This window comes from Kogia breviceps, chromosome 14 (genome assembly GCF_026419965.1).
Source record: "Kogia breviceps isolate mKogBre1 chromosome 14, mKogBre1 haplotype 1, whole genome shotgun sequence".
NCBI classification, from domain to species: Eukaryota; Metazoa; Chordata; class Mammalia; order Artiodactyla; family Physeteridae; genus Kogia; species Kogia breviceps.
In genome coordinates this window covers 44,719,265-44,733,295 of record NC_081323.1, presented here as the reverse complement: position 1 = coordinate 44,733,295, position 14,031 = coordinate 44,719,265, and positions in this window count along the sequence as shown.

Sequence of the window (14,031 nt, the reverse complement as noted above, 5' to 3'; positions counted from 1 at the left end):
GCTACGAATGTTATATCTTGTTGGTGCCTCAGAAACGAACTCGGGCACTTGTACTTCCCACGTGAGCTTAGCTGTCATCTCCAAGAGTGTCTATCCACAAAAGGACCACCTTGAAGCTGGCTGCGAATGCACAGCTTAGGAGGAATGCAGTACCCGCATGCTACAAATTTTATCTCTTGATGGTGCCCCCGAAAAGAACTCGGGCACTTCTACTTCCCAATTGAGCTTAGCCAGGATCTCCGCGAGTGTCTATCCACAAAAGGAACACCTTGAAGCTGGTTGAGAATGCACAGCTTAGGAGGAAAGCAGTACCCGCATGCTACGAACGTGATCTCTTGATGGTGTCCCGGAAAGGAAAGCTGGCACGTGTACTTCCCAAGTGAGCTTAACCGGCATCTCCACGAGAGTCTATCCACAAAAGGAACACCTTGAAGCTGGCTGCGAATGCACAGATTAGGAGGAAAGCGGTACCTGAATGCTATGAATGTCATCCCTTGATGGTGCTCCTGAAAGGAACTCTGACACTTATACTTCACAAGTGAGCTTAGCCGGCATCTCCACAACAGGCTATCCACAAAAGGAACACCTCGAAGCTGCCTGCGAATGCACGATTAGGAGGAAAGAAGTACCCGCATGCGACGAATGTGATCACATGATGGTGCCCCGAAAAGGAAGTCTTGCACTTGTACTTCCCACGTGAGCTTAGCCGGAATCTCCACGAGAGTCTATCCACAAAATGAACACCTTGAAGCTGGCTGCGAATGCTCAGCTTAGGTGGATAAAGGTACCTGCATGCTACGAATGTGATCGCTTGATGGTGCCCCGGAGAGAAACTCGGACACTTGTACCTCCCAAGGCAGCATCGCCGGCATCTCCACGAGAGTTTATCCACAAAAGGAACACCTTGAAGCTGGCTGCGAATGCACAGGTTAGGAGGAAAGCAGTACCCGCATGCTATGAATGTGATCTCTTGATGGTGTCCCGGAAAGGAACTCTGGCATTTGTACTTCCCTAGTGAGCTTAGCTGGCATCTCCACGAGAGTCTATCCAGAAAAGGAATACATTGAAACTGCCGGCGAGTGCACAGCTTAGGAGGAAAGCAGTACCCGCATGCTACAAATGTGATATCTTGTTCGTGCCCCTGAAAGGAACTCGGGCATTTGTACTTCCCACGTGAGCTTAGCAAGCATGTCCACGAGAGTCTATCCACAAAAGGAACACATTAAAGCTGGCGTCGAATGCACAGCTTAGGTGGATAAATGTACCCGCATGCTACGAATGTCATCGCTTGTTGGTGGCCAGGAAAGGATCTCGGCCAATGGTACTTCCCAAGTGAGCTTAGTTGGCATCGCCACGAGAGATTATCCACAAAAGGAACACCTTGAAGGTGGCTGTGAATGCACAGCTTTGGAGGAATGCGGTACCAGCATTCGACTAATTTGATCTCTTCATGGTGCCCCAGAAAGGGACTCGGGGAGTTGTACTTACCACGTGAGCTTAGCCGGCATCTCCACGAGAGTCTATCCACAAAAGGAACACCTTGAAGCTGGCTGCGAATGCACAGCTTAGGAGGAAAGCAGTACCCGCATGCTACGAATTTGATCTCTTGATGGTGCCCCGGAAATGAAACCTGGCACGTGTACTTCCCAAGTGAGCTTAGCCGGCTTCTCCACGAGTCTATCCACAAAAGGAACTCCTTGAAGCTGGCTGCGAATGCACAGCTTAGGAGGAAAGCAGTACCCGCATTCTACGAATTTGATCTCTTGATGGTGCTCCGGAAGGAAACTCTGGCACGTGTACTTCCAAAATGAGCTTAGCCGGCACCTCCACGAGAGTCTATCCACAAGAGGAACACATTAAAGCTGGCGTCGAATGCACAGCTTAGGTGGATAAAGGTACCCGCATGCTTCTAATTGATCTCTTGATAGGGTCCCGGAACGGAACTCTCGCACTTGTACTTCCAACGTGAGCTAAGCCGGCATCTCCACGAAAGTCTATCCACAAAAGGAACACCTTGAAGGTGGCTGAGAATGCACACGTTAGGAGGAAAGCTGTACCGTCATGCGACGAATTTGATCACTTGATGGGGCCCCGGAAAGGAACTCGGGCACTTGTACTTCCCTCGAGATCTTAGTGTGCATCTCCACGAGAGTCTATCCACAAAAGGAACAACTTGAACCTGGCTGCGAATGCACAGTTTAGGAGGAAAGCAGTACGCGCATCCTACGAATTTGATCCCTTGATGGTGATCCGGAAAGGAATTCGGGCACTTGTTCTTCCTAAATGACCTTTGCCGGCATCTCCACGAGACTCTATCCACAGAGGAACACCTTGAAGATGGCTGCGAATGCACACCTTAGGAGGAAAGCAGTACCCGCATGCTACGAATGTCTTCCCTTGTTGGTGGCCCGGAAAGGATCTCGGCCAATGGTACTTCCCAAGTGAGCTTAACTGGCATCACCACGAGAGTCTATCCACAAATTAACACCTTGAATGTGGCTGCAAATGCACAGCTTTGGAGGAATGCGGTCCCAGCATTCGACAAATTTGATCTCTTGATGGTGCCCCGTAAAGGGACTCGGGCAGTTGTACTTACCACGTGAGCTTAGCCGGCATCTCCACAAGAGTCTATCCACAAAAGGAACACCTTGAAGCTGGCTGCGAATGCACAGCTTTGGAGGAAAGCAGTACCCGCATGGTACGAATTTGATCTCTTGATGGTGCCCCGGAAAGGAACTCTGGCACATGTACTTCCCAAGTGAGCTTTGCCGGCACCTCCACGAGAATCTATCCACAAAAGCAACACCTTGAAGCTGGCTGCGAATGCACAGCTTAGGAGGAAAGCAGTACTCGCATGCTAATAATTTGATCTCTTGATGGTGCCCCGGAAAGGAACCCTGGCACGTGTACTTCACAAGTGAGCTTAGCCGGCATCTCCACGAGTCTATCCACAAAAGGAACACCTTGAAGCTGGCTGCGAATGCACAGCTTAGGAGGAAAGCAGTACCCGCATTCTACGAATTTGATCTCTTGATGGTGCTCCGGAAAGTAACTCTGACACGTGTACTTCCAAAATGAGCTTAGCCGGCACCTCCACGAGAGTCTATCCACAAAAGGAACACCTTAAAGATGGCGGCGAATGCACAGCTTTGGAGGAAAGCGGTACCCGCCTGCTACTAATTGGTCTCTTGATAGGGCCCCAGAACGGAACTCTCGCACTTGTACTTCCAACGTGAGCTAAGCCGGCATCTCCACGAGAGTCTATCCACAAAAGGAACACCTTGAAGGTGGCTGAGAATGCACAGGTTAGGAGGAAAGCTGTACCCTCATGCGACGAATTTGATCCCTTGATGGTGACCCGGAAAGGAATTCGGGCACTTGTTCTTCCCAAATGACCTTCGCCGGCATCTCCACGGGAGTCTATCCACAGAGGAACACCTTGAAGATGGCTTCGAATGCAAACCTTAGGAGGAAAGCAGTACCCGCATGCTACGAATGTCATCCCTTGTTGGTGGCCCGGAAAGGATCTCGGCCAATGGTACTTCCCAAGTGAGCTTAGCTGGCATCGCCACGAGAGTCTATCCACAAAAGGAACAGCTTGAAGGTGGCTGCAAATGCACAGCTTTGGAGGAATGCGGTCCCAGCATTCGACAAATTTGATCTCTTGATGGTGCCCCGGAAAGGAACTCTGGCACGTGTACTTCCCAAGTGAGCTCAGCCGGCAACTCCACGGGAGTCAATCCACAAAGGAACACCTTGAAGCTGGCTGCGAATGCACAGTTTAGGAGGAAATCCTTACCGGCATGCTAAGAATTTGATCTCTTGATGGTGCCCCAGAAAGGAACTTGGGCAATTGTTCTTCCCACGTGAGCGTAGCCGGCATCTCCACGAGAGTCTATCCACAAAGGAACACCATGAAGTTTGCTGCGAATGCACAGCTTAGGAGGAAAGTGGTACCCGCATGCTACGAATTTGTTCTCTTGATGGTGCCTCGAAAAGGAACTCGGGCACCTGTACTTCCAACGTGAGCTTTGCAGGCATCTGCACGGGAGTCTATCCACAAAAGGAACACCTTGAAGGTGGCTAGGAATGCACACCTTAGGAGGAAAGCAGTATCCGCATGCTACGAATTTGATCTCTTAATGTTGCCCTGCAAAGGAACTCTGTCACGTGTACTTCCCAAGTGAGCTTACCAGGAATTTCCACGAGAGTCTATCCACAAAGGTACACCTTGAAGCTGCCTCGAATGCACAGCTCAGGAGGAAAGCGGGACCCGCATGCTACAAATTTGCTCTGTTGATGGTGCCCCGGAAAGGAACGTTGCCAGGTGTACTTCCCACGTGAACTTAGCCACCACCTCCAGAAGAGTCTATCCACATAAGGAACACCTTGAATGTAGCTGCGAATGTACATCTTAGGAGGAAAGCAGTACCCTTATGCGACGAATTTGATCTCTTGATGGTGCCACGGAAAGGAACTCTGGCACGTGTACTTTCCAAGTGAGCTTAGCCGGCATCTCCACGAGAGTCTATCCACAAAAGGAACACCTTGAAGTTGGCTGCGAATGCACAGCTTAGGTGGATAAAGGTACCCGCATGCTACTAATTGATCTCTTGATAGGGTCCCGGAACGGAACTCTCGCACTTGTACTTCCAACGTGAGCTAAGCCGGCATCTCCACGGAAGTCTATCCACAAAAGGAACACCTTGAAGGTGGCTGAGAATGCACACGTTAGGAGGAAAGCTGTACCGTCATGCGACGAATTTGATCACTTGATGGGGCCCCGGAAAGGAACTCGGGCACTTGTACTTCCCACGAGATCTTAGTCTGCATCTCCACAAGAGTCTATCCACAAAAGGAACAACTTGAAGCTGGCTGCGAATGCACAGATTAGGAGGAAAGCAGTACGCACATCCTACGAATTTGATCCCTTGATGGTGACCCGGAAAGGAATTCGGGCACTTGTTCCTCCTAAATGACCTTCGCCGGCATCTCCACGAGAGTCTATCCACAGAGGAACACCTTGAAGATGGCTGCAAATGCACACCTTAGGAGGAAAGCAGTACCCGCATGCTACGAATGTCATCCCTTGTTGGTGGCCCGGAAAGGATCTCAGCCAATGGTACTTCCCAAGTGAGCTTAGCTGGCATCGCCACGAGAGTCTATCCACAAAAGTAACACCTTGAAGGTGGCTGTAAATGCACAGCTTTGGAGGAATGCGGTCCCAGCATTCGACAAATTTGATCTCTTGATGGTGCCCCAGAAAGTGACTCGGGCAGTTGTACTTACCACGTGAGCTTAGCCGACATCTCCACAAGAGTCTATCCACAAAAGGAACCCCTTGAAGCTGGCTGCGAATGCACAGCTTTGGAGGAAAGCAGTACACGCATGCTACGAATTTGATCTCTTGATGGTGCCCCGGAAAGGAACTCTGGCACGTGTACTTCCCAGGTTAGCTTAGCCGGCATCTCCACGAGAGGCTATCCACAAAAGGAACACCTCGAAACTGGCTGCGAATGCACAGATTAGGAGGAAAGCAGTACACACATGCTACGAATTTGATCTCTTGATGGTGCTCCGGAAAGAACTCTGGCACGTGTACTTCCCAAGTGAGCTTAGCCGGCACCTCCACGAGATTCTATCCACAAAAGGAACACCTTAAAACTGGCTGCGAATGCACAGCTTAGGAGGAAAGCGGTACCCGCATGCTATGAATTTGATCTCTTGATTTGGCCACGGAACGGAACTGTGGCACTTCTTCCAACGTGATCTTAGCCGGCATCTCCACGCGAGTCTATCCACAAAAGGAACAGCTTGAAGCTGGCTGCGAATGAACAGATTAGGAGGAAAGCGGTACCTCCATGCTACGAATTGGATCTCTTGATGGTGCCCCGGAAATGAAGTGTGTCACGTGTGCTTCCCACGTGAGCTTAGCCAGCACCTCCACGAGAGTCTATCCACAAAAGGAACACCTTGAACCTGGCTGCGAATGCACAGCTTAGGAGGAAAGCGGTGCTCGCACGCGACGAATTTGATCTCTTGATGGTGCCCCGGAAGGGAACTCTGGCACTTGTACTTCCCACCTGAGCTTAGCCGGCATCTCAACCAGAGTCTATGCACAAAAGGAACACCTTGAGGGTGGCTGCGAATGCACAGATTAGGGGAAAGCAGTACCCGCATGCTACGAATTTGATCACTTGATGGTGCCCCAGAAAGGAACTTTGGCACGTGCACTTCCCAAGTGAGCTTAGCCGGCATCTCCACGGGAGTCAATCCACAAAGGAACACCTTGAAGCTGGCTGCGAATGCACAGTTTAGGACGAAATCCTTACCCGCATGCTGCGAATTTGATCTCTTGATGGTGCCCCAGAAAGGAACTTGGGCAATTGTTCTTCCCACGTGAGCATAGCCAGCATCTCCACGAGACTCTATCCACAAAGGAACACCATGAAGTTTGCTGCGAATGCACAGCTTAGGAGGAAAGTGGTAACTGCATGCTACGAATTTGTTCTCTTGATGGTGCCTCGAAAAGGAACTCTGGCACTTGTACTTCCCACGTGAGCTTAGCAGGCATCTCCACGAGAGTCTATCCACAAAAGGAACAACTTGAAGGTGGCTAGGAATGCACACCATAGGAGGAAAGCAGTATCCGCATGCTACGAATTTGATCTCTTAATGTTGCCCTGCAAAGGAACTCTGTCACGTGTACTTCCCAAGTGAGCTTACCAGGAATTTCCACGAGAGTCTCTCCACAAAGGTACACCTTGAAGATGGCTGCGAATGCACTGCTTAGGAGGAAAGCGGGACCCGCATGCTACGAATTTGATATCTTGATGTTGCTCCGGAATGGAACTCTGGCACTTGTACTTCCAAAATGAGCTTAGCCGACACCTCCACGAGAGTCTATCCACAAAAGGAACACCTTAAAGTTGGCTGCGAATGCATAGCTTTGGAAGAAAGCTGTAGCCGCATGCGACGAATTTGATCTCTTGATGGTGCCCCGGAAAGGAACTCTGGCACTTGTACTTCCAACGTGAGCTTTGCCGGCATCTCCACCAGAGTCTATCCACAAAAGGAACTCCTTGAGGCTGGATGCGAATGCACAGCTTAGGGGGAAAGCAGTACACGCATTATACGAATTTGATCTCTTGATGGTGCTCCGGAAAGTAACTCTGGCACGTTTACTTCTCAAGTGAGCTTAGCCGGCATCTCCACGAGAGTCTATCCACAAAGGAACACCTTGAAACTGGATGCGAATGCACAGCTCAGAAGGAAAGCAATACCCGCATGATACGAATTTGATCTTTAGATGGTGCCCCGGAAAGGAACTCTGTCACACGTACTTCCCACGTGAGCTTAGCCGGCATCTCCACGAGAGTCTCTGCACAACAGGAACACCTTGAAGCTGGCTGTGAATGCACGGCTTAGGAGGAAAACAGTACCCGCATGCTACGAATTTGATCTCTTGATGGGGCCTCGGAAACGAACTCTGGCACTTGTTCTTCCCACCTGAGCTTAGCCGGCACCTCCGCGAGAGTCTATCCACGAAAGGAACACCTTGAATGTGGCTGCGAATGCACAGCTTAAGAGGAAAGCGGTGCCCGCATGCGACGAATTTGATCTCTTGATGGTGCCCCGGAAAGGAACTCTGTCCCTCATACTTCCCACGTGAGCTTAGCCGGCATCTCCACAAGAGTCTATCCACAAAAGGAACTCCTTGTGGCTGGATGTGAATGCACAGCTTAGGGGGAAAGCAGTACCCGCATGCTACGAATTTGATCTCTAGATGGTGCTCCGGAAAGGAACTCTGGCACGTGTACTTCTAAAATGAGCTTAGCCGGCACCTCCACGAGAGTCTATCCACAAACAGAACACCTTAAAGCTGGCTGCGAATGCACAGCTTAGGAGGAAAGCGGTAGCCGCATGCTACTAATTGATCTCTTGATTGGGCCCCCGAACGGAACTCTCGCATTTGTACTTCCCACGTGAGCTAAGCCGGCATCTCCACGAGAGTCTATCCACAGAAGGAACACCTTGAAGCTGGCTGCGAATGCACAGATTAGGAGGAAAGCAGTACACGCATCCTACTAATTTGATCCCTTGATGGTTCCCCGGAAAGGAATTCGGGCACTTGTTCTTCGCAAATGACCTTAGCCGGCATCTCCACGAGAGTCTATCCACAGAGGAACACCTTGAAGCTGGCTGCGAATGCACAGCTTAGGAGGAAAGCAGTACCCGCATGCTACGAATGCCATCCCTTGTTGGTGGCCCAGAAAGGATCTCGGCCAATGGTACTTCCCAAGTGAGCTTAGCTGGCATCGCCACGAGAGTCTATCCACAAAAGGAACACCTTGAAGGTGGCTGTGAATGGACAGCTTTGGAGGAATGCGGTCCCAGCATTCGACAAATTTGATCTCTTAATGGTGCCCACGAAAGGGACTCTGGCACGTGTACTTCCCAGGTTAGCTTAGCCGGCATCTCCACGAGAGTCTATCCCCAAAAGGAACACCATAAAGCTGGCAGCGAATGCACAGCTTAGGAGGAAAGCAGTACCCGCATGCTACGAATTTGATCTCTTGATTGTGCCCCGGAAAGGCACTCTGGCACGTGTACTTCCCAGCTTAGCTTAGCCGGCATCTCCACGAGAGTCTATCCACAAAAGGAACACCTTGAAACTGGCAGCGAATGCACACCTTAGGAGGAAAGCAATACCCGCATGCTACGAATGTGATCTCTTGATGGTGCCCCGGAAAGGAACCCTGTCACGTGTACTTCCCACGTGAGTTTAGCCAGCACCTCCACGAGAGTCTATCCACAAAAGGAACACCTTGAGCCTGGCTGCGAATGCAGAGTTTAGGGGGAAAGCAGTACCCGCATGCTAAGATTTTGATCACTTGCTGGTGCCCCGGAAAGGAACTCTGGCACGTGTACTTCCAAAGTGAGCTTAGCCGGCATCTCCACGAGTCTATCCACAAAGGGAACATCTTGAAGCTGGCTGCGAATGCACAGCTTAGGAGGAAAGCAGTACCCATATGCTACGAATTTGATCTCTTGATTGTGCCCCGGAAAGGAACCCTGGCACGTGTACTTCCCAAGTAAGCTTAGCCGGCATCTCCACGAGTCTATCCACAAATGGAACACCTTGACGCTGGCTGCGAATGCACAGCTTAGGACGAAAGCAGTACCCGCATTCTACACATTTGATCTCTTGATGGTGCTCCGGAAAGGAACTCTGGCACGTGTACTTCCAAAATGATCTTAGCCGGCACCTCCACGAGACTCTATCCACAAAAGGAACACCTTAAACCTGGCGGGAAATGCACAGCTTGGGAGGAAAGCGGTACCCGCCTGCTACTAATTGATCTCTTGATAGGGCCCCGGAACGGAACTCTCGCACTTTTACTTCCAACGTGAGCTAAGCCGGCATCTCCACGAGAGTCTATCCACAAAAGGAACACCTTGAAGGTGGCTGAGAATGCACAGGTTAGGAGGAAAACTGTACCCTCATGCGACGAATTCGAACTCTTGATGGGTCCCCGGAAAGGAACTCGGGCACTTGTACTTCCCACGAGAGCTTAGTCGGCATCTCCACGAGAGTCTTTCGACAAAAGGAACAACTTGAAGCTGGCTGCGAATGCACAGATTAGGAGGAAAGCAGTACGCGCATCCTACGAATTTGATCCCTTGATGGTGACCCGGAAAGGAATTCGGGCACTTGTTCTTCCCAAATGACCTTCGCCAGCATCTCCACGAGAGTCTATCCACAGAGGAACACCTTGAAGATGGCTTCAAATGCACACCTTAGGAGGAAAGCAGTACCCGCATGGTACGAATGTCATCCCTTGTTGGTGGCCCGGAAAGGATCTCGGCCAATGGTGCTTCCCTAGTAAGCTTAGCTGGCATCGCCACGAGAGTCTATCCACAAAAGGAACACCTTGAAGGTGGCTGCAAATGCACAGCTTTGGAGGAATGCGGTCCCAGCATTCGACAAATTTGATCTCTTGATGGTGCCCCGGAAAGGAACTCTGGCGCGTGTACTACCCAAGTGAGCTTAGCCGGCATCTCCACGGGAGTCAATCCACAAAGGAACACCTTGAAGCTGGCTGCGAATGCACAGTTTAGGAGGACATCCTTACCCGCATGCTAGGAATTTGATCTCTTAATGTTATCCTGCAAAGGAACTCTGGCACGTGTACTTCTCAAGTGAGCTTACCCGGCATTTCCACGAGAGTCTATCCACAAAGGTACACCTTGAAGCTGGCTGCGAGTGCACAGCTTAGGAGGAATGCGGGACCCGCATGCTACGAATTTGATCTGTTGATGGTGCCCCGGAAAGGAACGTTGCCACGTCTACTTCCCACGTGAACTTAGCCGGCACGTCCAGGAGAGTCTATCCACAAAAGGAACACCTTGAAGGTGGCTGCGGATGCACAGCTTAGGAGGAAAGCAGTACCCGCATGTGAGGAATTTGATCTAATGATGGTGCCCCGGAAAGGGACTCGGGCACGTGTACTTCCCACGAGAGCTTAGTCGGCATCTCCACGACAGTCTATCCACAAAAGGAACAACTTGAAGCTGGCTGCGAATGCACAGATTAAGAGGAAAACACTACGCACATCCTACGAATTTGATCCCCTGATGGTGACCCGGAAAGGAATTCGTGCACTTGTTCTTCCCAAATGACCTTTGCCGGCATCTCCACGAGAGTCTATCCACAAATCGAACACCTTGAAGCTGGCTGCGAATGCACAGCTTAGGAGAAAAGATGTACCCGCATGCTACGAATGTGATCTCTTGATAGTGCCCTGGAGAGGAAGTCTGGCACTTCTACTTCCCAAGAGAGCTTAGCCGGCATCTTCATGAGAGTTTATCCACAAGAGGAACACCTTGAAGCTGGCTGCGAATGCACAGCTTAGGAGGAAAGCGGTACCTGCATGCTACTTATTTGATCTCTTGATGGTGCCCCGGAAAGGAACTCCGGCATGTGTACTTCCTAGGTTAGCTGAGCCGGCATCTCCACGAGAGTCTATCCACAAAAGGAACACCTTAAAGCTGGCTGGAATGCACAGCTTAGGAGGAAAGCAGTACCCGCATCCTACGAATGTGATCGCTTGATGGTGCCCCGGAGAGGAACTCTGGCACTTTTACCTCCAAAGGGAGCATCGCCGGAATCTCCACGAGACTATCCACAAAAGGAACACCTTGAGGCTGGCTGCGAATGCACAGATTAGGAGGAAACAGTACCCGCATGCCACGAATTTGATCTCTTGAAGGGGCCCCGAAACGAAACTCTGGCACTTGTACTTCCCACGTGAGCTTAGCCGGCACCTCCACGAGAGTCTATCCACAAAAGGAACACCTTGAGGTTGGCTGCGAATGCACAGCTTAAGAGGAAAGCAGTACCCGCATACTACGAACGAGATGTCTTGATGGTGCCCCGGCAGGGACCTCTGGCACTTTTAGTTGCCAAGTGAGCTTAGCTGGAATCTCCAAGAGAGTCTATCCACGAAAGGAACACCTTGAGGCTGGAGGCGAATGAACAGATTAGGAGGAAAGCAGTACCTGCATGCTACGAATGTGATGTCTTGATGGTGCCCCGGACAGGAACTCTGGCACTTGTACCCCAAAGGGAGCATAGCTGGCATCTCCACGAGAGTCTATCCACAAAAGGAACACCTTGAAGCTGCCGGCGAATGCACAGCTTAGGAGGAAAGCGTTACCCGTATGCTACGAACGTGATCTCTTGATGGTGCCCCGGAGAGGAACTCTGGCACTTGTAACTCCCAAGCGAGTTTAGCCGGCCTCTCCACGAGAGTCTATCCACAAAAGGAACACCTTGAAGGTGGCTGTGAATGCCCTGCTTAAGAGGAAAGCAGTACCCGCATGCTACTAATTTGATCTGTTCATGGTGCCCCGGAGAGGAACTTGGGCACTTGTATATCCCACGAGAGGTTAGCCGGCCTCTCCACGAGAGTCTATCCACAAAAGGAACACCTTGAAGGTGGCTGCGAATGCAGAGCTTAGGAGGAAACTGGTACCCGCATGCTAGGAATTTGATCTCTTAATGTTATCCTGCAAAGGAACTCTGGCACGTGTACTTCTCAAGTGAGCTTACCCGGCATTTCCACGAGAGTCTATCCACAAAGGTACACCTTGAAGCTGGCTGCGAGTGCACAGCTTAGGAGGAATGCGGGACCCGCATGCTACGAATTTGATCTGTTGTTGGTGCCCCGGAAAGGAACGTTGCCACGTCTACTTCCCACGTGAACTTAGCCGGCACGTCCAGGAGAGTCTATCCACAAAAGGAACACCTTGAAGGTGGCTGCGAATGCACAGCTTAGGAGGAAAGCAGTACCCGCATGCGAGGAATTTGATCTAATGATGGTGCCCCGGAAAGGGACTCGGGCACGTGTACTTCCCACGAGAGCTTAGTCGGCATCTCCACGACAGTCTATCCACAAAAGGAACAACTTGAAGCTGGCTGCGAATGCACAGATTAGGAGGAAAGCAGTACGCACATCCTACGAATTTGATCCCTTGATGGTGACCCGGAAAGGAATTCGTGCACTTGTTCTTCCCAAATGACCTTTGCCGGCATCTCCACGAGCGTTTATCCACAAATCGAACACCTTGAAGCTGGCTGCGAATGCACAGCTTAGGAGAAAAGATGTACCCGCATGCTACGAATGTGATCTCTTGATAGTGCCCTGGAGAGGAAGTCTGGCACTTCTACTTCCCAAGAGAGCTTAGCCGGCATCTTCATGAGAGTTTATCCACAAGAGGAACACCTTGAAGCTGGCTGCGAATGCACAGCTTAGGAGGAAAGCGGTACCTGCATGCTACTTATTTGATCTCTTGATGGTGCCCCGGAAAGGAACTCTGGCATGTGTACTTCCTAGGTTAGCTGAGCCGGCATCTCCACGAGAGTCTATCCACAAAAGGAACACCTTAAAGCTGGCTGGAATGCACAGCTTAGGAGGAAAGCAGTACCCGCATCCTACGAATGTGATCGCTTGATGGTGCCCCGGAGAGGAACTCTGGCACTTTTACCTCCAAAGGGAGCATCGCCGGAATCTCCACGAGACTATCCACAAAAGGAACACCTTGAGGCTGGCTGCGAATGCACAGATTAGGAGGAAACAGTACCCGCATGCCACGAATTTGATCTCTTGAAGGGGCCCCGAAACGAAACTCTGGCACTTGTACTTCCCACGTGAGCTTAGCCGGCACCTCCACGAGAGTCTATCCACAAAAGGAACACCTTGAGGTTGGCTGCGAATGCACAGCTTAAGAGGAAAGCAGTACCCGCATACTACGAACGAGATGTCTTGATGGTGCCCCGGCAGGGACCTCTGGCACTTTTAGTTGCCAAGTGAGCTTAGCTGGAATCTCCAAGAGAGTCTATCCACGAAAGGAACACCTTGAGGCTGGAGGCGAATGAACAGATTAGGAGGAAAGCAGTACCTGCATGCTACGAATGTGATGTCTTGATGGTGCCCCGGACAGGAACTCTGGCACTTGTACCCCAAAGGGAGCATAGCTGGCATCTCCACGAGAGTCTATCCACAAAAGGAACACCTTGAAGCTGCCGGCGAATGCACAGCTTAGGAGGAAAGCGTTACCCGTATGCTACGAACGTGATCTCTTGATGGTGCCCCGGAGAGGAACTCTGGCACTTGTAACTCCCAAGCGAGTTTAGCCGGCCTCTCCACGAGAGTCTATCCACAAAAGGAACACCTTGAAGGTGGCTGTGAATGCCCTGCTTAAGAGGAAAGCAGTACCCGCATGCTACAAATTTGATCTGTTCATGGTGCCCCGGAGAGGAACTTGGGCACTTGTATATCCCACGAGAGGTTAGCCGGCCTCTCCACGAGAGTCTATCCACAAAAGGAACACCTTGAAGGTGGCTGCGAATGCAGAGCTTAGGAGGAAACTGGTACCCGCATGCTAGGAATTTGATCTCTTAATGTTATCCTGCAAAGGAACTCTGGCACGTGTACTTCTCAAGTGAGCTTACCCGGCATTTCCACG